Here is a 26,756-nt window from a genome sequence, read left to right as displayed (position 1 = left end):
GTGATGATGAGTGCGAGATGGGGAAGGTGGGGGAGGAGGTTGGGTTTGTACTGCTTGATAGCGGGTTTCAATTTGCATAGTTTGGGTTTCTTTGGTTTTGGGTCGGTTGTTATGAGTCGCTTGGTGGTTTTGTGGGTAGGGAAGGGTCTCTTAACACAGCTCTTTTATACCGTACACGGGTCTCCTGTGGCATCACTGACGTGTTTCTGTTGTCCAGCGTCATCTATTGGCCTGCTTGTGCACTCCTTGGCGGTGTCATTTAAACCCCATGTCATGTCAAGGATGTGTGGCCATTTATACCTGACGTTTTGCTGTCCAGCGCCATCTGTTGGTCATTCTGTGTACTTTATTTTGATGCCAATAAAACCCCATGTCATGCCAATCATGTGTGTCAATTATTACCTCTCTACCTTCAATATTCCGCGAAGTATTGCCTCGTCAAATGTGAACGAACTTTTCGGTCATCCTGTACTTTAACTCATGAGTGCATTAATTTTCTAGAACAACGCTTTAGACATTAATCTATATTGTCCACGACATTTACTGTAAATTAGTTATAATAATGGCGTATGGCCTTCGGAGAGGCCTGGTGCGGGTCTCTTTCTCCTAGACGGCCTATTAGGCGACCTGCATGTTTGTGAAGATGAGGGCCCTACCTAGGATGATTGCTAATGCTGAATACGCCACACACATCCAGCCCCCGAGCCGCTGGAATTAATCAATGAAGGTTAAAATCCTCGACCCGGCCTTGAATCGAACCCGAGACCCTCTGAACCGAAGACCAGTACGCTGACCGTCCAGCCAACGAGTCGGACAGTAAATTAGTTGATTAAGGGTTAGAAACTTTGATCTACAGTAGGAGTGAGAGAGAGTTGATTCATATTTCGCACCACTCGAAATGAATCTACCGGGTTGGAATTCTCAGTCAATAGTCGCGACCAAGTCTGCGAGTTTCTTTTTATTATTATTTGTTTTAATTCGCACCGTCACAGATATGTTTTATGGTCACGATGGGGAAGGAAGCGGCCGTGGCCTTTCTTAAGATACAGCCCCAGCATTTGCCCGGTGTGAAAATGGGAAACCATAAAAGACCATCTTCTGGGATACTTACAGTGGGGCTCGAACCCACTATCTCCCGGATACAAGTTCTCAGCTGCGTAGCCAACTCGCTCGGTAGTAGCTCAGTCCGGTGGTAGTTGAAGCCGCTCAAATACGACAGGTACACAGTGTAGATTTGAAAGAACCCTCTGTGGAGGGGGGGGAGGACACGGACCCACAGTATCCCCTGCTTGTCGTAAGAGGCGACTAAAATGGGCGACCAAGGGATGATGACATTAGAACCATGAAACTACTTGTGATTAGTACCATTACGTGTGGAACACCATGGGTCGACGGTCGGTTCCACTGTGTTCAGAATATTTCTGCGTTATCTATGAATAGTACCACTTTAAGAGAAACACCATGGGTTTACGTTGCCTGTGATTATTTCCACTAAGTGAGGAACACCATGGGTCTGCGCTGCTTGTGAGTAGTACCCTTATGTGCGAAACACCATAGATTTGTGTTACCTGTGAGTGGTGCCATTGTGTGTGATGTACCATAGTTCAACCTTACCTATGATAAGTACCACTATAGGAGGAGCACCATGGTTCTGTTTTACCAGTGATTAGTACCATTATGAGGGGTCGGTGACCTGAATTTTGACTCCGTTAGATAATACCTATCATCGCAGTAATTAAGGCACTGTGAACTGGATCCACTGATTGTTTTGTTTCATGATAAGCATTCGTTTTAGATGCTAGTCAATGGATACATTTTGAAGTTTTTCATTTCGTTTACCTTGTACCATTAGGGGCCGATGACCTAGCTGTTAGGCCCCTTTAAATAACAAACATCATCATATTTGAAAGAATTCCAGATACTGTATCCCAAATCATGAAAGTATTGATTTTAGCTAAATCTGTAATTATATAATTAAATGTTATTTGCTTTATGTCCCACTAACGACTTTTACGGTTTTCGGAGACGCTGAGGTGCCGGAATTTTGTCCCGCAGGAGTTCTTTTACGTGCCAGTAAATCTACCGACTCGAGGCTGACGTATTTGAACACCTTTAAATACCACCGGACTGAGCCAGGATCGAACTTGCCAAGTTGGGGTCAGAAGGCCAGCGCCTCAACCCTCTGAGCCAATCAGCCCGGCAATTATATAATTCGGCAGGGTCTCTAGAACATGCGTCTTTACATAAAATTGATACTGATGTAATGTTTTAACTTGACTCAATTTTTCATTTCCATTATATACACTGACTGACAGAGCAAATGCAACACCAAGAAGGAGTGGACAGAACTTTATGCCAATTGCAGGGTAGACTGACGTCACTGAGGTATGCTCATGATGTGAAATGCGCCGCTGTGCTGCGCACGTAGCGAACGATAAATGGGACACGGCGTTGGCGAATGGCCCACTTCGTACCGTGATTTCTCAGCCGACAGTCATTGTAGAACGTGTTGTCGTGTGCCACAGGACACGCGTATAGCTAAGAATGCCAGGCCGCCGTCAACGGAGGCATTTCCAGCAGACAGACGACTTTACGAGGGGTATGGTGATCGGGCTGAGAAGGGCAGGTTGGTCGCTTCGTCAAATCGCAGCCGATACCCATAGGGATGTGTCCACGGTGCAGCGCCTGTGGCGAAGATGGTTGGCGCAGGGACATGTGGCACGTGCGAGGGGTCCAGGCGCAGCCCGAGTGACGTCAGCACGCGAGGATCGGCGCATCCGCCGCCAAGCGGTGGCAGCCCCGCACGCCACGTCAACCGCCATTCTTCAGCATGTGCAAGACACCCTGGCTGTTCCAATATCGACCAGAACAATTTCCCGTCGATTGGTTGAAGGAGGCCTGCACTCCCGGCGTCCGCTCAGAAGACTACCATTGACTCCACAGCATAGACGTGCACGCCTGGCATGGTGCCGGACTAGAGCGACTTGGATGAGGGAATGGCGGAACGTCGTGTTCTCCGATGAGTCACGCTTCTGTTCTGTCAGTGATAGTCACCGCAGACGCGTGTGGCGTCGGCGTGGAGAAAGGTCAAATCCGGCAGTAACTGTGGAGCGCAGGCATCGCGGCATCATGGTTTGGGGCGCTATTGCGTATGATTCCACGTCACCTCTAGTGCGTATTCAAGGCACGTTAAATGCCCACCGCTACGTGCAGCATGTGCTGCGGCCGGTGGCACTCCCGTACCTTCAGGGGCTGCCCAATGCTCTGTTTCAGCAGGATAATGCCCGCCCACACACTGCTCGCATCTCCCAACAGGCTCTACGAGGTGTACAGATGCTTCCGTGGCCAGCGTACTCTCCGGATCTCTCACCAATCGAACACGTGTGGGATCTCATTGGACGCCGTTTGCAAACTCTGCCCCAGCCTCGTACGGACGACCAACTGTGGCAAATGGTTGACAGAGAATGGAGAACCATCCCTCAGGACACCATCCGCACTCTTATTGACTCTGTACCTCGACGTGTTTCTGCGTGCATCGCCGCTCGCGGTGGTCCTACATCCTACTGAGTCGATGCCGTGCGCATTGTGTAACCTGCATATCGGTTTGAAATAAACATCAATTATTCGTCCGTGCCGTCTCTGTTTTTTCCCCAAATTTCATCCCTTTCGAACCACTCCTTCTTGGTGTTGCATTTGCTCTGTCAGTCAGTGTAAATAACATAGAACGTAGCCACTAGACTCAGCAAATAAAGTTTTAAATACAACTTTATGGAGATATTTCGACAGCTTTCTTCTGTCACCAGCTCCTCTAATTAACGAGAAACAAAATCATGTTCGAAAATACGCAGTCTGTAATACTGGACTATATAATATAAAAAATTGAACAGACATTCTCGTATGAATCTGTGTGAGCAACAGTACTTCATGGAATGACAAAGATTTATGCTGAAGTCTTGGCAATTGATCTACCGATACAAATACTTATTTCTAAGTAATGGGCTTCAAAACATGGCAACTAAAATGAAATATTTTGAAAACAGGTAGGAATTTAACATAACGTAACAATAAGATTATCAGGTCGTGGCAGAATTAAACTGGTGGAATTAGCCGAGAATTTAATTATGTCTTAAATTATGAAACATGAACGCGCCGGTGAAATATAATGAAAGTATATGCTTGCATGGTTCGGTAATTACTGTATACCGGCAGCAAAATTTGTTCAAAAACATCTCTGTAGACGTATACTTAGTATAAAAGGAATGCATAATCAGATTTATAAAGTTATATTTTAGCTATCGACTGGACTTCTCTACCCTGCATTCTCCTTGATATTTCTTTTCTGAACTCTGCATGAATCTCAAATTGAACCTGGGTACCAAGCTGAACCTACACAAACGTACGAAGGTGTGATGTTGAGAGGAATACAATACAACATGTTTTACACGGAATCGCGAAGTACCAAGCGATTTATTCGCTAAATACAGGTTTATATTTAATGAAGGTGTGCTAGAAAATAGTGCACATTCTCCATTTATACAAGTTAGACACTTGAAAACACGTCGAACATCAGCACAGTACATCAAGTTGATTAGTAATCAGATCACTTCGTACCGGTAGACACTCTACTGCACGTCAAACATTACTAGTATATATACTATTGATTAATTTTCTTACCGCTGTAGTACTTACGTTCTCAAGCTGCCAAATAGAGTGTTTTCAATTGTATTGGTCTTACTGTTGATTGCCAGATTTATCACTAAAAATTTTGCTTCGAATATTACAACGAGCAAATGAGAATAACTCCTTTAAACTTTAAACGACATCTTGATAAGTTTTCAATTTGCACTCAATCATTTCTCCACTTCTTCTTTCTTCCGTAGTGAAAACTAATGAGGCCGCCTGTGTGGTGTAGTGGTCAGTGTGATCAGCATCGACTCCCGAAAGCCCGGGTTTGATTCCCGGCTCTGCCACGAAAATTTGAAAAGTGGTACGAGGGCTGTAACGGGGTCCCCTCAGGTCAACTGAGTAGAAGGAGGTTCAATTCCCACCTCACCCATCCTCGAAGTGGTTTTCCGTGATGTCCCACTTATCCTCCAGGCAAATGCCGGTAAGGTACCTAACATAAGGCTACAGTAATCGGGAGATAGTGGGTTCGAATCCCACTGTCGGCTGCCCTGAAGATAGTTTTCCGTGGTTTCCCATTTTCACACCAGGCAAATGCTGGGGATGTACCTTAAGTAAGGCCACGGCCGCTTCCTTCAAATTCCTAGGCCTTTCCTATCCCATAGTCGCCATAAGACCTATATGTGTCGGTGCGACGTAAAGCAAATAGCAAAAAACAACAACATAAGTCTAGGCCGCTTCCTTCCCCCTTCCTTGTCTATCGCTTCCAATATTCCCATCCCCTCACAAGGCCCGTGTTCATCATAGCAGGTGAGGCGCCTGGGCGAGGTACTAGCCCTTCTACCAAGTTCCATCCCCCCGACCCAAAGTCTCACGCTCCAGGACGCTGCCCTTGAGGCGGTAGAGATGAGATCCCTCGCTTAGTTCGAGGGGAAAACAAATCCTGGAAGGTAAATGGATTAAGGAAGGAAAAAGAAAACTACTGAACGACAAATGGTTGATTCCAGAGACGACAGTTATTTTTAGGAGTATTGTACGGAAGGTCGATTGGCCAGGCGGTCCAGGAGGCTGAAGGAAATACCCAGCAGTTAATGATCAAAATAAGGACAATGGTAAAGGGAGAACGTACTGTGCTATATGCAGTATCTATTCTTGCATCACAGACCGGCTAAAATGCAGAGTAAGGGCATACTTTGGCTTCTGCTTCTACGTTTGACATATCTGCGTAATCCATAGTGATCTCCATTAACGTTTACGCTCAAGTCAAGGGGATGAGTTAATGTTCCCTTAAAGGTAAGTTTCCGCATAATAGTCCGTTTATGACACGTATTACTGTATGAGGAACAACGCAGTGGTTATTATTGTCTCATATTGACATTTTCTAAGTAATTCTCCAACCTGAGAGGGTGTTGAAAGGTGCAAATATTAATTCTATGTCTTGCATCCGGGAGATAGTGGGTTGAACTCCACTGTCGGCAGCCCTGAAGACAGTTTCCGTGGTTTACCATTTTCGCACCAGCAAATGCTGGAGCTGACCTTAATTAAGGCCACGACCGCTTCCTTCCCACTCCTAGGCCTTTCCTATTCCATCGTCGCCATAAGACCTATCCGTGTCGGTGCGACGTTAAACAAATTAAAATAAGGAAGAAAAACTTTACAGAACAACACTCTCCATAAAACACCTAAGCCAGTACGAGTAAAGAGTCAAATTGAAAGTGTCACAGTTTATGAATCCAGAAATCCATTTGCTGTTTCATGAAATAAGCTTGAAAGAACTTCGTAAACCACCCCGTTCCCTTACTGTGGCATGTGAGATAACCTGTCTAGTTGAGGTGTCTGTACTTCCATATGTGTGTGATTAATTGGTATTGTATCTCATATGGTTCACACTGGTACTCTTTCAGTGACCATGAATTGAAGTGTAAGGTTACCTCTGAATGTCAGGGAATGGGTTTTAAATCACCTCTCCCCTCAATTCTGTTCTCACCAAGCATGAGTGGACCCTGTTATAGTCTTAAAATTATAGAACGAGTTTGCTACGAGGTGTGTTCCACATCGCTGTGAGCTTGAATTGAGGACATAGTAGGCTCGAACCCCTCTGTAGGCAGCCCTGAAAATAGTTATCTGTTGTTTCCTATTTTCACATCGGACAACTGTACCTTAATTATGGCCATGGTCGCTACCTTCTCAGTCCTATGCCTACCCCTTGGAGGTAGGAACGGTAGAATAACAGTCAGGGTATCCCCTACCTGTCATAAGAAGCGACTAAAAGGGGCCTAGGGGATCTCATCTTGGGAGCGTCGGTTGGCAACCACGGCCCCTTAGCTGAGTCCTGGCATTGTTCCCACTTGTGCCAGGCTCCTCACATTCATCAATCATATCTGATCTCCCTTGTTCAACTCTTGTACTTTTTCGACCCCAACGGTATTAGATTTCTGAGGCCTAAGGAGACTTTCATTTTCACGCCCTTCGTGGCTCTTCAGTTTCTTTTTTTCGAAGTGTTGTACCCCTTCTACTTTTTCCTTCTGAATGTCAATAGAGCATAGTTGACCAGTTGTACTTCTTCTTAAAACAATAACTACCACCACCACTTCTACGCCTTTCCTATCTGATCGTCACCACAAGATCTGTCTGTGTCAGTGCGACGTAAAGAAGAAGAGGAAGGAAAGCGTGAGCAAAGTCCGAACAGCCAATGAAACATAATTTTCCATGTGCTATTTTACAAGAAATGAAACTCATTAGTTGAGGTATTTCGAACTTATTGAACACTTGACGTGGCTACAATCACATGACGTCAGATGTGTTCAGCACGTCGATGTAGGCTCGAGGCCGGGCATCACGCACAGCGCCAAGCCCGTCACGCAAGGCATCACCGTGACAAGTACGGCGAGGTGGTGACGTAACAGTCGACATGACGTTGCTGACATAGCCAGCATAGCTCTGTACATTGTAGATCCCCGTAGTCGTGATGAAAGAGAAATGTGGGCATACGGTGTAAAAGTAAACGTGTACGTGCTGTTTGAAAGACATTTAAGTATATCATTGATACTTCATAATCACGGAGTAGCCACGCGTGTTGTACCCCTGCTACATTTTCCCCTCTGAATGTAAATAGAGGATGGTTGCCCAGTTGCACTTCTTCTTAAAACAATAATTACCACTAGCACCACCACCACTCCTATGCCTTTCCTATGGATCCCAGCTCTGCATACGGGTAGCGAGTGATTTCGAACACAAAACTGCTGTCCTGAGAATGGATTTCTGTGGTTTCCCATTTTCACTTCCAGGCAAATCGATAGTCTAGAACAGGGCCTCTCAGGATGCATGCGCCAGTGCACTGCACGGCGCAAGCTGCAAGAGACGACTTCACTAAGTTGACCTGAGTGCAAACCCCCATATCCCTTTGCCTACATCTGTCTCACCCGTTCGGCCTGTCTCCACATTCCTCGCCTTCCCTGCTGTTTCTCTCCTCACTGCGAGATGTTTACGAGCGGTGAGCGAAGACACTCAGTTGTATGGCACAAGGTTACCGGTGTTAAAAATCTCTTCCTTCAATGTGGTTTGAGCAGACAACTTATCTTCTCCATTTCCTATTTTCCTTTTTCTTTGCAATTATACCAGTAATGTCTGGGACAAGGGATCGGCTGACAGCCATTCTGAGAGCATTCTTTAAATTACGACCAGAAATTCTCGCACGCAATCTAGTTTTCGTACAAGTCAAAACAGAAGGAAAAACCTCTCACATATGCATGTGGAACCAAACATAGAAATAATCTTAGCTGCTTCACGATGCAACTTAGGAAAATATTCTTTTGACAAATTCTGGTAGAATTCGAGCAAAGTCTTTGTATTGAAAAATAGATTATTTTGATGTAAACATAGTTATTGTCCTTCAGATTAAACATTTGGATTTATCTTCACGACTGAGAAAAAACGAATACGAAATTTCCCAGTTCGATCGAAATGGACTTTTGGAAGCCTTTGCTTCCTTCGAAACAGGTTGCTCCATTATTATGTTGTCTTGCGCCTATCTATTTCACTGATAAACAAGCCGACTATCACCGAGCGCTTTATCGCTCTCAGCACACTACACCATCCGAGTCAAGCCGAGTTGAGCCGAATCGGACCGATGCACAGTGCACAGAGCCTCTGCGCCTAGGTTTGCACGCGTGAGATTTTTGGCGTTTGAGAGGCTCTTGTCTAGAAACATACTGTTCTAATTCCATGTTCATTAAAATATGAATCTCAGCGAATGTCCCATGTTCAGAGCTATACTGTGAATGACAGGGAGAGAGGAGATCCATCTAAAACACCCGATATCAACAGAACCGTTTTATTCTATGTCCATATTTCCTGTTAACTTCCGGACCATACTTTTCCATGCCCAAGAATCACAGTACCAACGTAACGTCCGACACAACATGTCCATTGTCTTATTTAATTTCTCTGGAAAGCGACGACCATAACATAAATTTTAAAGAATATAAATACCAAGAACCTGGCCATTGGGCTGTTCAAGAGGTTGATACAGTGTATGCCGTTATAGAATGGCACATTAGAAATATGGAACTCCATTATCTGTGGTCAGGGTTGTAACCGTCCAGGCTTCTCCAGCCCTACTAATTTAATATAATATCATTTTACGCGATATCATTTGATATCAAATTTATCCGCCATCGGCAATTATTTGTAATTACATATTTATTCAACGTCAATCATTTGTAATCAAGGCTTTTTGGAATCATATTGTATATATGATAACATCGTTTTATTATTTAAATTATTATATTATGTAGGATAAGAATTCATTATGTTGAAAATACGGTCAATATGTTGAGACATAGTTGTTTTCACTTCACCTCATGTTTGTGTATACGGAGGGTTATTCTTGAAGCTTGGGATTTTGCGTGAGTCATGGGTTTATTTTATGACCAAGGCTAGTAAACAGCGACCCGTGCGCGAGGCTTGCAAGCTGGTCAGCTATATCATCGCCACGCCTTCTGGACTTGTCGAGGAAGAAGGGAAAGGGAGTTTATGCTTCGATCTATCGAATCAGATACTTCGTTGTATATGAGTTTTGAGATTGAACTGTTACCAAGAGTGGGGGTGAGCCCGGATATATACTGATTCTCAACACGAGAACGAGACCTTACAACCTTACAACCTAACTACGTGAACTCCATCACTACTACTTCTACTGTGAACATCTACTTTGAACGACGTGATTTGATTTTTGATACAGTATGTGGTCGCTCCGCGACATAGTTAATGTTGTACAATGTGTTGTCGCTTCGGTTATGTTATCGGATCTACGAGAAACGAAAGAAGCTTATGGCTTGTGTGATATTCAGTAAATATTGTGGACGAAGAACTATGTTTAAGTTCAAGTCTACGGAATTTTGGTACAAGTCTGTACCGTATAAATAGTATAGCTCAGTTGGTTTGAGATTTCTACTAATATGGAAAAATTCATATTTCTGAATTTTCTCCTCTCACGATCAACGCTGATCAGTTTTTACAAGTATAGGGCCAATGTCTATGTTAAAGACTAGGCAAGCAGGGAGTGCTAGTCCAGATAGCCCGTACCATATCAGAGAAGGAAGGAAGGATGTCAATGGAGCAAAGTCTACATCGAGAAGGAGAGAACGAGTAACCACGGAAACCAGATGACTTCAACGGAAGCTGCAATTGGTGAGCTTCAATTAGATAAAGCAAGCAATAGTAAATTATAAATTCCTCCACGCTTTAAGGAAACTTTTCCGATTCATCTCATTTTTTTGTATAATAAATTCATTTTTATTTTATATTGCGTTAATTTTCTTTCTTAAGCGATACTTAATGGTCAATTATTTAAAATCCTACCCCTGTGATTTAAGTATAAGTCTCTATGCTAGTAAATATAAATTTTGGTTTACAGTTTTTTTTAACTGTAACCATGGCGCCCAAACATTACATAGAGAAATGGGGAACCATGGAATGTTAATTGTATCTACTTGCGTGGCAATTTGCGGGCAAGCCACAAATAGTTTATTTAATATTCATGTGTCCCAAGATAATAACTTTCATCTCCTCAAGTGTTTTGATGAGAGGGAGCAGTTACAGGGTTATTGTGAACAGTAGGCCAAATAAGAAATTCAAAGTCAGCCAAATGGTGCCAAAAGATGCTTTTGATCTTGATTTTAAATAAGTTGCTCTTAAATCAAATCTAAACAAAGTGTCATACTTAAAATTAAAGCATATACAACATTCAAAATGTAGTAGTTCAGTGAAATACAAATTAAAGCATATACAATATTCAAAATGTAGTAGTACAGTGAAATACAAATGCTCATTTTCAGATGGTGATTTTAAGGAAGTTAACATATTAGTGCACACTAAAACGAGCTCTTATTCTACTGTAAGTTTACCACAGCAAAACGTAATTAGCACTGCAGGCAGTAAAATTTATACAAAAAATATAAAGAACATTAAATCACTTTACAAGTATTTCTCATTAGAAGACAAAGAGGTATGAAACTGTTTACTGAAGTGGAACTTTTATCAATGATGTCAGAAACTGAGAATTATAGTGTATCACAATTATTTGTTAAAATGAATATAACTAACATTAATGTTCTGTCATTTATCTCCGAAATAAATCTGTTTCTGTAAGCCATTTTGTTCCTTGTCCAACACCATCACCTCCATATGGCCTATTCATTTCCAGTATTTAGAATGGTTTGTTCATTAATACATCTTATAATTAAATAAGAACCTTATAAAGTCATAAGGTCAGCCTATGATAATAAATAAGGTATAAATCGACTGGCCTAAAATTAAATCGCTTCTACTGTACAATGAGAGCCAAAGGTCGTAGCCGTGTTGAAACACCAGATCCCGTGAGATCTCTGCAGTTAAGCATCATTGGGCGTGGTCAAGATTTGGATGGGGTGCCACGCGCTGTTGATAGGGGTAAGGGAATGGAGGAGCAGAAAGGAACTGGCCACCCTACCGTACGTAAACTCTGGCTCAGGCACACCTCTGCGGAGGTTGGGACCTGCCTTCGGGCAGAATACACCCTTGCCTTGCCTTGTACAATGAGACATATGGGACTTGGAATAACGAAGTTCTAGACCATCTAAATGAAGAGACAGTTCTTATTCATGGGCGACAACCGATTCCTTCCTTCATTCACCATCATTCATCGTCATTAGATCCTCAGCTGAGGTTGGCGTCAGGAAGGGCAACCGGCGTAAAAGAACTTGCCCATATAACTTCATCTCGCCTCTTTTCCGACCCCGTATCGGAATGGGAATATGGAGTAGACGAGTTGGCCGTGCGGTTAGAGGCACTCCTGAAGATGAAGAGCCCTGAATATGGTTTTTCGTGATTTCCCATTTTCACACCAGGAAAATGCTGGGGCTGTACCTTAATTAAGGCCACGGGTGCTTCCTTCCAACTCCTACGCCTTTTCTATCCCATCGTCGTCATAAGACCAATCTGCGTCGGTGCGACGTAAGGCCACTAACAAATAAAAGACATGCCTTTATATTTCATAACCCACGCAGATCAGTACAAAATTCAATAGGCTATGAACATATTTCCGTGAAATTTGAACTAAAGTTTCATTTTATTGGTTATACTTGTGAAAAGACGTAAATATCTAGAATACCTCTTACAAGAATCGTAGCATGCGCTGGTTGTATAGTATGTCTGTCTGTCTCTCTCTCTCTCTCTCTCGAATTTTACATTCATCGCACTTATTTATATTATTCTGTTCGTTTTATTTTTTTCTTAGTGACTACTGATTCACAGGTTCCATGCCGGACGTGGTCGATGGCATTTCAGGGCCTTTATATACAGCAACTCCATGCGACAACTTCTGGCGTGACTAGCAACCCCCTTAGGAAATCATTACGACACTTTGGAGACTGTTAGGACCGTTAAGAGTTACAAAAGGAGTAAAAATATAAAATAATAATTTTATATTTATCTCGTTTATTTTTAAGAGCTTAAGATGATACATCTAGAACACCCAGCAGTTGATAGGCTGAACATCTCACCAAACATCGATCTGGGCCTTTTAAATTATGTACCACCTCAATTAAAGTTAATAAAACCACTAAATTCCAGTTAAATTACATGTTTAATGAAAACGTTCTTTTGATTTAATCTTTAAATAATCAATAAAATCTGTCCGGTCTAACAATGATTGATAAATTTAATAACGAAACGTTATACTTCGCAAAAATGCCTTTCAGGCCAACTTTATCAAAAGTTGGAAAAATTGGTTTGAATAAAAGTAATGCTATTTTCCATAATCCCTTCTCGTTTAACATGATGCCCTTTTTAAATCAATCAAGTATATACCAAGGACAATGTAACGTTCTTATTCTTCTTACTGAACAATGGATAAGTATTTGCTAACATAATCCGATGATTTAACTCTCTATACACTTCTCTTCAACCGCACAAGTCCGACTTGTTGGCTGAACGGTCAGCGTACTGGCCTTCGCTTTAGAGGGTCCCGGGTTCGATTCCCGGCCGGGTCGGGGATTTTAACCTTAATTGGTTAATTCCAATGGCACGGAGGCTGGGTGTATGTGTTGTCTTCATCATCATTTCATCCTCATCACGACGCGCAGGTCACCTACGGCGTCAAATAGAAAGACCTGCACCTGGCGAGCCGAACCCGTCCTTGGATATCCCGGCACTAAAAGCCATACGACTTTTCATTTTTTTTTTATCTTCACACAAGGCACAACACTAGTAGGCTAAACACGCAATAGTAAATACATCCCTCCACACACAGTGGCCGTCAGGAATGGTAATCGGTCGTAAAACTGGAACGAATCCACATCCATTGGCGACTACATTAAATTGGGAAAAAGACCAGGAAGAAGATTATCAAGAGTGGGAATTTCAGCCTCTTCTTAGCTGTTTTATCTCAGAATGTATGTACCCCATTCTAAGCCTTAAAATCGGTCCTCAGTTCTTGACGAATTCGGAGATCGACCACAGGACCTTTAGGCGGGAAATTCAGGTCCCGGTGACAGATTCTAATGGAGTGTACCTCTTGGTCTATAAGAGTGCCCCTGACAGCTCCCTGGGTGTGTACTGCGGTTCCAAGACAAGAGCGATGGAAACCGCAACAGGGCTCGCGGGGAATCCCCCAATCCCTTGTGGCCAAATTAACTCCTGGGAACCTGTTGGGGGTTTAAACTGCGATTACTACTAATCACCTCCGTGACCGCCGTGTCCGGTACGAATGCACTTCGTCATTATGTAGCCGAATTCCCGCGAAGTATCAGTTAATTTCAGGAGAATGTGATCAATCATATTAAAGGATCATTGGAAATTTCGTATGAATGAATTTTAAAAAAAGTATTCTTATATATTTTAAGTCTAATGTGTTGCATTGAGTTTAGTGTTCAATTCTTAGAGCATGACGTTGGATCAGAGTCCGTAAAGTTTCTAAAACATAAACTTGTAGAACTTGATTCTTAGATTTAGTATTTTTGCTTTGGTTGATAAAATATTTTCCCCACTGTAGTGTATTCTGAAAGTAGCTGAACAACAGGCAAAAGAATGGTACAAGCAAACGAATCCTTCATAGATTCACTAATGAAACCTTTCAGCCTTCAAGTGTGGTATGAATCACTTAATGTCTATCCGCTTGCAAATCGTGTCTTTTCACCGAACAGAGTCGAAGATTTAATCGGATTTGATGAAAAGTGCTGTATTTCAGGGCATTTCGTTGATCGCTGATGTTTCATACTGTCTAATGGTTTTCACTTCATTTCATTTATCATTGATCTCTTCTTCAGTAAAGATTGACGGAAAAGAGGTGAAGTGCGTCCATTCACTCTGCCGTCTGCATTTCAGAAAAACAAGTTGTCGTGATCTAGTTGCTGCCTGTTTATGAATTATTCTTTCCCTTTGAGTCCAGTTTTTCGGCTTCGATCTCCGCTTTGTCTGGTGGTATTTGAAGGTGGTGAAATATGCCAGTTCCGTGTCGACATATTTACTTGGACGTAAAAGAACTACTGCGGTACAAAATTCCGGCACATGAGCAACTCCGAAAGAGCATAAAAGTACTAGTTCGATGCAAAACCAATAAAAAATTATTATTAAATAATTTTATTTGCTTTACGTCCCACTAACTACGTTTACGTTTTTCGTAGGTATTGGTATTATTATTATTATTATTATTATTATTATTATTATTATTATTATTATTATTATTATTACTAGCGTATTCTCCCAATAATGGAAGACGTTAAGCAAACAACTCAATCAAGCTTTCTTTGGGGTCTTCTTGTTCTTCCAATAGGCTTTCATTCTCTCTGAGAAGGCTTGTTTACGTTCTTCCGACCATTTCGGTCTGCACTGTTTTTGCTTTGGTTGCTCTGATGTAACTTCCCACTTGTTGATTTGTGTCTGAAGGTGTCTCTTTCTAAAATGTCTGTTGCACATATGTTTGCGTTTTTGAGGTCCTTTCGAAGTTCGTCCAGCCAAGGTGTTGAATTCTTAAGTGAGCTAACATAATTTAATATTCTTTTTGACAGTCGATTTTCTGATTATTATTATTATTATTATTATTATTATTATTATTATTATTATTATTATTATTCGGGCAGTGTTCACATCATAGCCTTAGTGGAATTTTATCTTGACATGATATCTAATATTTTCTGTCTATATCCGACTCATACTCATATTAATATTATAATAATAATAATAATAATAATAATAATAATAATAATAATAATAATAATAATAATAATATGATGATGATGATGATGATGATGAAGAAGAAGAAGAAGAAGAAGAAAAGAAAAAGAATGAGAAAAAGAATAAGAAAAGGAATAAGAATAATAGTAATAATAATAGAATTCTGTGTGTCCTCAGAGAAGGTCTTTAGAGTTGACGCCATATAAGCGACTTACTCGTCTACGAGGCTGGGGGCCCTACGTATGATAAATACTAATGATGAAGATGGCAGACATACACACTCTAATCCCCGAGCCATCGGAATTAACCAAGGAACGTTTAAAATCCCCGATCCGGCCGTTAATCGAACCTGAGATCCTCTAGACCAAAGGCCAGCACTCTAAGCATTTATCCATGGGCCGGGCACACGCATAGTATTTCCTCTTCTCTGTTAAGTGGAGAAGGTAAAGCGTCTTTTCCAGACCATCGTGCCAATTTTAAATTCGTGGTACGATCTGGAATCAAAGCCCGGTCCATCTAGGTCTTAAACTACCATCTCAATCTCTAGACCATACAAAAATGGTCCATAACGCAATTATCGTGCGTATTAACATCATAAAGTGCGTCAATGACATACATATTCTCAATTATTTTTAGACTTGTATGCTTTTCCGCAGAAGTATCGACATTTCTTGCATACTCTTGGCCTGAAAGCATAAAGACTTTATATTCCTTCATGTTTAATACTATTTTCAGCATTGTGTTTCAATGTCTCGATATTTGGTAGCATTGGCAGCATAAAAACTTTACTTTGGTATTTACAGTAGTATCACAGTCAACATAAAGACTTTCAGCGACACATTTAAAATCATTGACAGCATAAATACTTTCAATATCTTCATGTTTAATATAATATTCAACATTTAATGCACAGATCCTTGAATTCTAGTATCACTGTCAGCATGTAGACTTATTATTATTATTATTATTATTATTATTATTATTATTATTATTATTATTATTATTATTATTATTATTATTATTATTATTATTATTATTATTTGCTACTTGTTTAAACGTCGCACAAACTCATAGAAGATTGTCGGTAACAGAAAGATAGGGTAATGGCCATGGCCTTACTTAAGTTACAGCTCCAGAATTTGCCTAGTGTGAAAATAGGAAACCACGAAAAACCATTTTCAGAGTTGTTGACGGTGGGATTCGAACCCACTGTCTCCCGAATGCATGCTCACAGCTGCGCCCCGCCAACCTCACAGCTGCGCCCCGCCAACCTCACGCCCAATTCGCTCGGCCATTATAGACTCACAGGTCCTTGTATATAAGTATTACTGTCTACCTGAAGATTTGCATTGCCTTCATTTGTAGTATCATTGTAAGTAACAGCGTATGACTCCGGGCGTTAAGATTCTCACGTAGGACGTTCGAATCACTGTCACATTGCCCGGAAGTTTTTAATGTGTGGTATCACGATTCTCAGTGTTTTGAAGGCTCGTATTACTGGGAACACAAATATTCTCAAGAGTGGTGGTGGTGGTGGTGATTATTGCTTTAAGGGGATATTGTACCTTGTATACTGACAATGTTAAATTTGTCTCATTTAGGTACATTTATCTCAAGAACTATGCGTGTTAAGGCAGTAAAATTTTAGTGGCTGATAAAGAATGATTGTCTCTTCCAAACGCCATTTTTGTAGCTGGATAATGGTCATAACTTGACTTTTAGAAATAATTTCGTATGTTATTAAAAATATCCATATTTTTAAATTTCATTAACTAATAATTACCTATTTTTCGGAAACTAACCATCTTAGGACAATGAAAATTTTTCACAATACAAAGGATAAGCGTAAAATTATTGATGCATTTGTTAAGAACTTGAGTAAAATAGTTTGGTAATTATCAATTAATTAAATTGAAAAATATGGATTTTTTTAAATAACTTACGAAATGATTTCTAAACAACACTTTATGAAAACTATCTATCTACAAAAATGGCGTTTGGAAGATACAATCATGCTCTGTGAATCACTAAAACTTGACTTTCTTAACATGCGTAGTTCTTGATATAAATGTACCTAAATGAGAGAAATTTAATATTGTCAGTATACAAGGTACAATCTCCCCGTAAGAGGAAGTACAACTAGGCAACCATCCTCTACATAACACTAATCGGACAGAAAAATTGGAAGGGATCTGACATTGCAAAAATTGAAGGTATCGGCCAAAGGAAGACAAGGGCCACAAAGGGCTTAAAAATGAAAAACTCTTAGCCCTCGTAACCTAATACCGTCGGGGTCGGAAAAGAACAAGAGTTGATCAAGGGAGATCGGATAGAATAGATGAAAATGAGGAGCCTGGTACCAGTAAGTGGAGGCAATGTCAGAACTCAGCTCAGCGCCCCGTGGTCGCCAACAGGTGCTCCCAAGTTGTGAGGCCGTGGAGACTATTCTCAATATCTTGGCTGTTCATATCATTGTCAATGTACAGTAAATACGCTCAAGGCTTTGAAGTTTCAGTGACAGCACAAGTGCTGATGATTCAAAGATACTGAAGGCACTTGAGGATCGTCTTCGGTTTTCTTATCTTTCATGGAAGTCTTGAAAATGATATCTTCCTCATCTTAACAGGCTAACGGCGCTGTGGTAAGCTCGTGCGGTTCATGTCCGTGGCGATAACTAAACCAGCCACATCAGATAAGACGGTGTTAACCGTAACTCACGGCAAGAGATGTGAAAACAAACGTGGGGTCGATATCAGCGGAGCTTCGACCCGCTCGTAAAGCCTCCCTCACTCCGCACCCCGCTCGTGCTCTCACGTAAACATGGAGCAGGCTAACGTCGTGACATAATCACCACCACTACAGCGTGTAACATTAACATTTAAATAAAGGAAATGAAAGGTGCTGATAATATGTATTACTTCAGGGTGCATAGTAACGCGTACCGCTGAAATACGCCACCCCTAGATGTATCCTAATTAGAGGAACAAAGGTAACAAGGAAATTTAAATGTGAAAAATGCAAATAGGTCGCAGAAAAAGGTTGATCCGGGCTGAGGACTCAGATGGCTGAGGTGCTCGCCTTCTGACCCCAACTTCGCTGGTTCAATCCTGGCTCAGTCCTGTGGTACCATGTCCTCCTTGGATGTCGACTCTCATCAGGACGATCTGGTTATTGTTCTCAGCAAATCGAGAAAGAGTGGCGGTACTAAGGCCGTAGCATTCTCGTAGATTCTCCTTCTTCCCCTACTTCTTCTTCCTTCAATTTTACCTTGTAAAATAGGCTGAAGGAGTCTATATTTACTAATTTCGAATGATATCGCCTAGTTTCTCCTTGTTAATGTTTTGCGTGGCCTCTAGCTCTTTGTTCGGGCGCTGGAGCTCTTCAGTCTTACGTATTTCTGTCAACCCATGATATTCTGTGCAGGTGTCGATAGCACCACATCTCAAAAGGTGCTCAAATACGTCAGCCTCAAGTCGGTAGATATACTGGCATGTAAAAGAACTCCGACACCTCGGCATCTCCAAAGATCTTCAAAAATCTTCAAAAGTAGTTAGTGGGACGTTAAACAATAACGTTATTATTATTATTATTATTATTATTATTATTATTATTATTATTATTATTATTATTAATACAGTTGACGAGGGTAATGATATACTTAATTCAGCCGATATGAATATTTACTATAATTACTATAAATGATAAATTTATTTCCCGTCTGGCTCCTTGGCTGAATGGTCAGCGTTGAGGCCTTCGGTTCAGAAGGTCCCGTTTTCGATTCCCGTACGGGTCAGAAATTTTAATCATGTGTGGTTAATTCCTCTATCTCAGATAATGGATGTTCGTGTTTGTCCCAATACAGACCAACCAGCACAGAAACATGCAATAGCTGATACATCACTCTACTTAGAGTTGGCGTCAGGAAGGGTATCTGGCCGTAAAATAGGGCCAAACCCATATGTGCGACGCTGTTCGTACTTGCGAATCCGCCAGCGTGGCAAAATCCGTTGTTGAAGAAGAAGAAGAAGAACAGTAGCCTTTATTTTTTTTTAACTAGGTGTGAAAGCCAAGTCCTATTATCACTGGCTTCTCAGAATTCGAGTCATGGTTCAAATCCCGGCCAATATGTGTGATTTATAAAATCAAACTTGCCGTCCTTATGGTTCGGGTTCCCCGTAAACCACTGGCACAGTAACATTCATCCTGGATTTATCATGTTCAGCTCCGTAGCTGAATGTTTAGTGTCTTGGTCTTCGATTCTTGGAGTCCCTGGTTTGTTTCTCGGCTGTATCATGAGATTTTAATCGTAAACAGCTTATTCCCTTGGATCTAACATTCGATGTTTGTGCTCTCTCCAACATTCCTGAAACTCACACAACACTGCCTTCCACCACACTAACACACAGTTTTCAATACACTGTAGACACCACCCACCCCCATTGGACGGTCTGGATTAATATTCCTGCGTACGTCTGTAATAGTCAAACGAAATTATGTATTTATTTACTTATTCCATTTATTTATTTAATCCGTTAAACCTCCAGGGTTGATTTTTTCCACCAGACTCGGCGAAGGATCCCACCTCTACCACCACAAAGACAGTGTCCTAGAGTGTGAGACATGTCATGGGCGACACAACTGGGGAGGACGACCACTACCTCTGGCTATGCTGAACAGGGGCCTTGTGAGGGGATCAGAAGACTGGAAGGGACAGGCAAGGAAGAGGGAAGGAAGCAGCCGTGGCCTTAATTTAGGCACTATCCCGGCATTTACCTGGAGAAGAAACGGGAAACCACGGAAATCCACTTCGAGGATGGCTAAGATAGGAATCGAACCGCCTCTACTCAGTTGACCTACCGAAGCGCGGAAATCCATTTGCAAAATAGCTGAGGTGGGAACAGAACACCCCCCTTTACTCAGCTGACCTACCGAGGATGAGTAGACCCCATTCCAGTCCTCGCGCCACTTTTTAAATTTAGTGGCAAAGCCGGGAATCGAACCCGGGCTTCCGGAGGTGGCAGCTAATCACACTAACCACTGCACCACAGAAATGGATGATTGATTGATTGATTGATTGATTGATTGATTGATTGATTGATTGATTGATTGATTGATTGATTGATTGATTGATTGATTGATTGATTGATTGATTGATTGATTGATTGATTGATTGATTGATTGATTGATTGATTGATTGATTGATTGATTGATTGATTGATTGATTGATTGATTGATTGATTGATTGATTGATTGATTGATTGATTGATTGATTGATTGATTGATTGATTGATTGATTGATTGATTGATTGATTGATTGATTGATTGATTGATTGATTGATTGATTGATTGATTGATTGATTGATTGATTGATTGATTGATTGATTGATTGATTGATTGATTGATTGATTGATTGATTGATTGATTGATTGATTGATTGATTGATTGATTGATTGATTGATTGATTGATTGATTGATTGATTGATTGATTGATTGATTGATTGATTGATTGATTGATTGATTGATTGATTGATTGATTGATTGATTGATTGATTGATTGATTGATTGATTGATTGATTGATTGATTGATTGATTGATTGATTGATTGATTGATTGATTGATTGATTGATTGATTGATTGATTGATTGATTTACAATAGTTTCATGAAATTGAAGAATCCGAGGCCTTATGTAAAAATAATGTATCCCAGCATTTAATTGAACAGAAAATCACTTGTACGACGGCAGAAGTTATATTCCAACTGAGTCTTTCAGTTTTTCAAAGTCATGGAAAAATCAGACATTTCAACTGAACAGGAAGCTACTACGCTCCCACCTACAGTACAATGGCAGATACATGACAAGGGAATAAACCCGAAATAATTATATGAATGCATGTTCATTTACATAAAACATGTCGTATTATCAACCACCCCAGAAAGACGTAAGAGTGAATACATCCCTCCTAATAAGGTTGGTTCCCGTCTCCTTGGCTGAATGGTCAGCATAGTGCTCTTCGGCTCAGAGGGCCCCGCGTTCGATTGCCAGCTGGGTCGGAGATTTTAACCCTAAAAAGTTCATTCCCTTGGGTAGGGTACTGGGTGTTTATAATGTCCCCAATATCCCTGCAGCTCACACACCCTACACAACACTGTCCTGCACTACAAAAGGACGCAGTTTCTTCATTGGAGGGTCTGCTTTACAAGGGCTGCGCGAGGCTAGAAATAGCCGTACGAAATTATTATAAGTTTAGTGTCAGGATAAGCATCTGCTATAACATTGGCCTTAATCTACATTTGTGCCGCCACCAAGTAAAAAATAAATAGTTATATCAATGTTTAATAAAATTAAAGCAAAACGGAGAACTAATGTTTGTTTCAATTCGATACACCAGTATTCAATCACCAATAAAACTAAATTTACATTTTTATCGTTTAGATTTTTCGTTGGTACTTCTGTAATGACTAACCTCATCTACCATGTAATAAGCCATCGAAATTGATCGTAATTAATGCCATTTAGCTGAGCTGCGTATTAATATCGATACTTTGACTTTAGATCCCCCACATCAGTCAAGGGAAACACTACCGTTCAGTGCCTTAAGGGTGAGTCAACTTCAGTAGTTTGACGCATATCATCTTCAAAGTCAGGAGTCTTTAAAGTTCCAAGAGTCATGACATAGTATGCCAAAACATTTGACTGTCCTTCGAAAATTGATACTTCGGCTGGAATAGGAGCTGCGAACGTCAGATAATAAGGCAGATACTACGTCCGTAATCCACGATCATCTTTATGCTCAGGATACGTTCACCTCTGATCACTCACTGGTTTCACTATGGTTCATCTGGACTGAAAGGTTTGAAGTAACGCCAGATGCACGTTTAATAATAATGTTCCATCAATACGTTTACGTCTATCCGGGATATTTCCACGTCTTCTATGTCGTCTTCGCATCAATCATTTCGTCTCTGGCAGTGATGTAGTTATCTGTGATAGCGCCGTGGCGTACGGAAGGAGCAACATATTCGGCAGCCCTGCTATGTGGGTTGCATCATTGCAGGCACTCTCTAAGCCAAGGGAAAGTATTACCTTAATAATAAAAGTTCCTTTAGTGTCCGACTCATTGGCTGAATGGTCACCGTTGAGGCCTTCGGATCAAAGATCCCCGGGTTCGATTGCTGGCAGGGTCGGAGATTTTAACCACGTCTGGGTTATTCTTCTGGCACGGAGACTGGATGTTTGTGTTTGTCCCAACACTTTCCTCTTCATAATCAGACAACGCGCTACATTACCAACCACCAGAGAAACACACAATAGCGTTTACACCCCTCCATATAGGGTTGGAGTCACGAAGTGCATCCGGCCGTAAAACAGGGCAAAATACACATGTGCTACACATTTCGCACCTGCAGCCCTATGTATGTGGGAAAAGCTTCAATTTTAATTTATAAATGGCTTACGCACGTAAATGACGACTAAGTAACAATTCTCTTCAAAAGTGTTCAACCAGTTTGATCTACAAACGGAAATTATAAATTAAAATCAAATACGATATAATCTCATTGGTATTTGAGAGTCTGTCTTCATCAGCATAAGAGCCTTCTTCATTCGTTTTAACAGTATCCCAATTGACTCGTGAGGTTAGTATTCCCTTCACAACTTGAAAACTCAGAGAAACCTGGTCTTTTCATGGAGTTGTCAGTGACGATCCACGCAACCATGTGTATCAGAAGGAAAGGATAAACATTGACTGAAATATGTTGTCTTAAACCAGGTTCCAGAAGAAACCTGACGCAGCAGAGGGAAAGTTGGTTCATCATTGTTTAGAATTCGATTAAATTGAATTCAGTTGTTCTTTCTTATTAAATTAGGCTATATTTGATTTAATGCCTTAGACAAGTGAAGTTCTTTTATTTGTTATCGTTATGATTAGAGGCTTTCCTATCATTCTCGTATACTGATGTCTGTCTGGTAACCTGTACAAGTGTTGTGTCTGTCCTGGTACGTGACTTAATTAATTTGCAACTAGGATTGAAAATAAAGCGTTCTTTTTTCTAATGGCTTCACGAAGCACTAACACACACAAGATGCCAATAACGATGACATGAAAAAGGGGGAGAACTGATAGCAAACGTCCGTGACCTTTGTTAAGATAAAATCTCAGAACCTGACTGGTGGAGAAATAGCAAACCGTATCTGCCGGGTGTGAATTCATGTTCTTCTGATCCAGGGACCTGTACTGTGCCTTTAATCTACAAAGGGAATGAGCGTGATTAAGCTAATGCAATATTCTTAAGACTTCCGGCTGAGCAGACCAGCCACTACTGTACAATACTTGTGACAAAGAAGGATGCGTCATCGTAGAAATAGAGAAAATATGATACGCTACAGTAGCTTAGAACTCGACTGGGTAAAGGAAACGCTTAACCAAGCAGCCAGCTTTCACTTCAGAATCAACAGTGGGTCCATTCTTCCGGCCCGTGTACTGTTTAATGAATGCTTATATTCATACGAACATCATTCGACCTGAGATCTCCTTGATCAACTGGTTTATTTTTTTTATGGGGCTTACAATCGCACTAACTCATGCATGTATGTGATGACGATGAAACAGAAATAGAAACGAAGCGGCCGTGGACTATGTCATGGTACAGCCCCAGTATTTGGCTGGTGTGAAAATGGTAAATCGTCCGCCTCTGTGGTGTGGTGGTTAGTGTGATTAGCTGCCACCCCCGGAGGTTCGGGTTCGATTCCCGGCTCAGCCGCGAAATTTGAAAAGTTTTACGAGGGCTGGAAAAGGGTCCACTCACTCTCGGGAGGTCAACTGAGTAGAGGTTAGTTCGATTCCCACCTCAGCCATCCTGGAAGTGGTTTTCCGTGGTTTCCCACATCTTCTCCAGGCAAATGCCGGGATGTTACCTAACTTAAGACCACGGCCGCACCCTTCCCTCTTCCTTGTCTATCCTTTCCAATCTTTCCATCCCCCCGCAATGCCCCTGTTCAGCATAGCAGGTGAGGCCACCTGGGCGAAGTAATAGTCATTCTCCCCAGTTGTATCCCCGACCCAGAGTCTGAAGCTCCAGGACACTGCCCTTGAGGCGGTAGAGGTCGGATCCCTCGCTGAGTCCGAGGGAAAACCGACCGTGGATGGTAGAGAGATAAAGAAGAAGAATAAAATGGAAAATCACCAAAAACCATCTTCAGGACTACCGACGGTGGGATTGGAACCTGTCATTTACTATTACAAGTTCATAGCTATACGCCAACTCACTCAGTATAAATTAATTGACTGTGTCTCTCATGCCAAGTACCATGGCGGTATTCGTCGGCTGTTGACGTGGGGAATCATGAGAAATAACTGTCTAGCACTGATTCCGGATCCACTTCTCTTCTCTTGTAATACAAAAAGTTATATGGATTACATCCCATCGAATTGTTCTTTGGATCGATAAGGACCGTGGCTCAGACGGCAGCGTGCCGGACTTTCACCGCTGGATTCCGTGGTTCAAATCCCGCTCATTCCATGTGAGATTTGTGCTGAACAAAGCGGAGGCGGAATAGGTTTTCTCCGGGTACTCCCGTTTCCCTGTCATAATTCATTCCAGAAACACTCTCCAATATCATTTCATTTTATTTGTCATTCATTAATCATTGTTCCAGAAGAGTGCGACAGGCTTCGGCAGCCGGCAAAATTCCTCTCCTCGCCGTTAGAATGGGGCTTCATTCATTCCAATTCCTGACCCGGTAGAATGACTGGAAACAGGCTGTTGATTTTCATTTTCATCGATAAAGACCCAGATTGATTTGTAATTTACCTCTTTCGCAATTCAAAATTCATCACTGAGCGTCCAAATCGGCGTCTCAGAGCCTTATTCATTTACACACAGTGGTTCCGTGAACCCTGCGTGGCTGAACCAAGAACCAAACTTCGGCCCACAGAATGGAAAGCTACAACGCTAACACCTTGCCTATGGTACCATGAAAGTTAAGAAACGTGAAGTAAGGGATGCTGAGGGAAGAACTCCTCCCATTATTGAACTTACCTACACGAGATAAGTGCAGTGTTCTTCTTCTGGTCTAACCCCCGGAGGGAATACACTAGTGTTCGGTTCCTCTTTGATTCGAGTTGGAGTTGCCAGGAAAGTGGATCGTAAATCCTTGCTTCCGTTGGGGATGCCAGCTCGGTCTTTCTGGTTGGAAAGGTAGATTTTGTGGCTCATGATTTCAAGTTCGGTGTTTCTATCTTGGGCAGGATAACCAATTATCGAAGGTCAAGCAAACAGTTTAACACTTCATGTCATAAATGCCGGGTGTTTCACTCAGTGTTCATTCAACGAAATCAATTCAACCTCACGAAACTCTTTGCAATGTTTCGTCTCGCTACTAGATGACACTGCGAAAGGAATACCTGAATCATACGTCAGTCGAAAATCCTGTAGTCTAATTATTATTATTATTATTATTATTATTATTATTATTATTATTATTATTATTATTGTTGTTTTTGTTGTTGTTATTATTATTATTATTATTATTATTATTATTATTATTATTATTATTATTATTATTATTATTATTGCCAGCCCCGCATTGTATTGGCAACATATCTACACCATACATGCAGCTCTTACCCCCAGAGAGTGGGTTATGTTGTTATTGTTTTCGTATGTATGGCCCCGAAGTTACATTTGGGACTCTGATTTCGAAAATCCCAAAGCATTAAAAAGAAGCCAGGTGCCTCACGATACAGTTTACTTGAAGTAGGTTTAAGGCACAATCCACGCTCATCCGCAAAGTACCCTTCCTTGATTTAGCTCCCGTCATAGTAAGACAAGCCCTGAGTAACAGGCCAGTATACACTGACTGAGCAAATGTCATTGGATAGCAGAGCACTGATGCGCAGGTGTGTTGTCTGCGCACCACACGCCCCCTGTGCCAGCGGCAGTTGTATAGGAGACCTTGTGAACAGTGGCACTTCATGTGACAGGTTTAACATGGAACGTCGTCGTGAGCTGACACCGTTCAAACGGGGTATGGTGGTCGGTGCCCGACGGATAGGAAGTACGATTTCGGAAGTGGTGCGGGAATTCGGTTTCACACGATCAACTGTGTCCAGGGTGTATTGTGAATGGTTGAATGCGGATGTCACCGTCCACAACAGACGAACGACCGGCCGTCCAACCACCCTCGATGACCGTGACCGGCGACATCTGAGACGGATTGTCAATAGTGACAGACTAGCAACCGTGCAACAAATCACGGCTCAATTCAACACAGGCCGTGCTAGACACGTATCCCAGTGGACAATCCGTAGGAACATCGCTTCTATGGGGTATGGGAGCCGGCGCCGCACACGGGTGCCACTGTTAACCCAACGTAATCGGGCACAACGACGCGCATTTTTCGCCAGTCACCAGGGGTGGA

Source organism: Anabrus simplex, chromosome 5 (genome assembly GCF_040414725.1).
Source record: "Anabrus simplex isolate iqAnaSimp1 chromosome 5, ASM4041472v1, whole genome shotgun sequence".
Classification (NCBI taxonomy): Eukaryota; Metazoa; Arthropoda; class Insecta; order Orthoptera; family Tettigoniidae; genus Anabrus; species Anabrus simplex.
Note: the sequence above shows the minus strand (reverse complement) of the source record.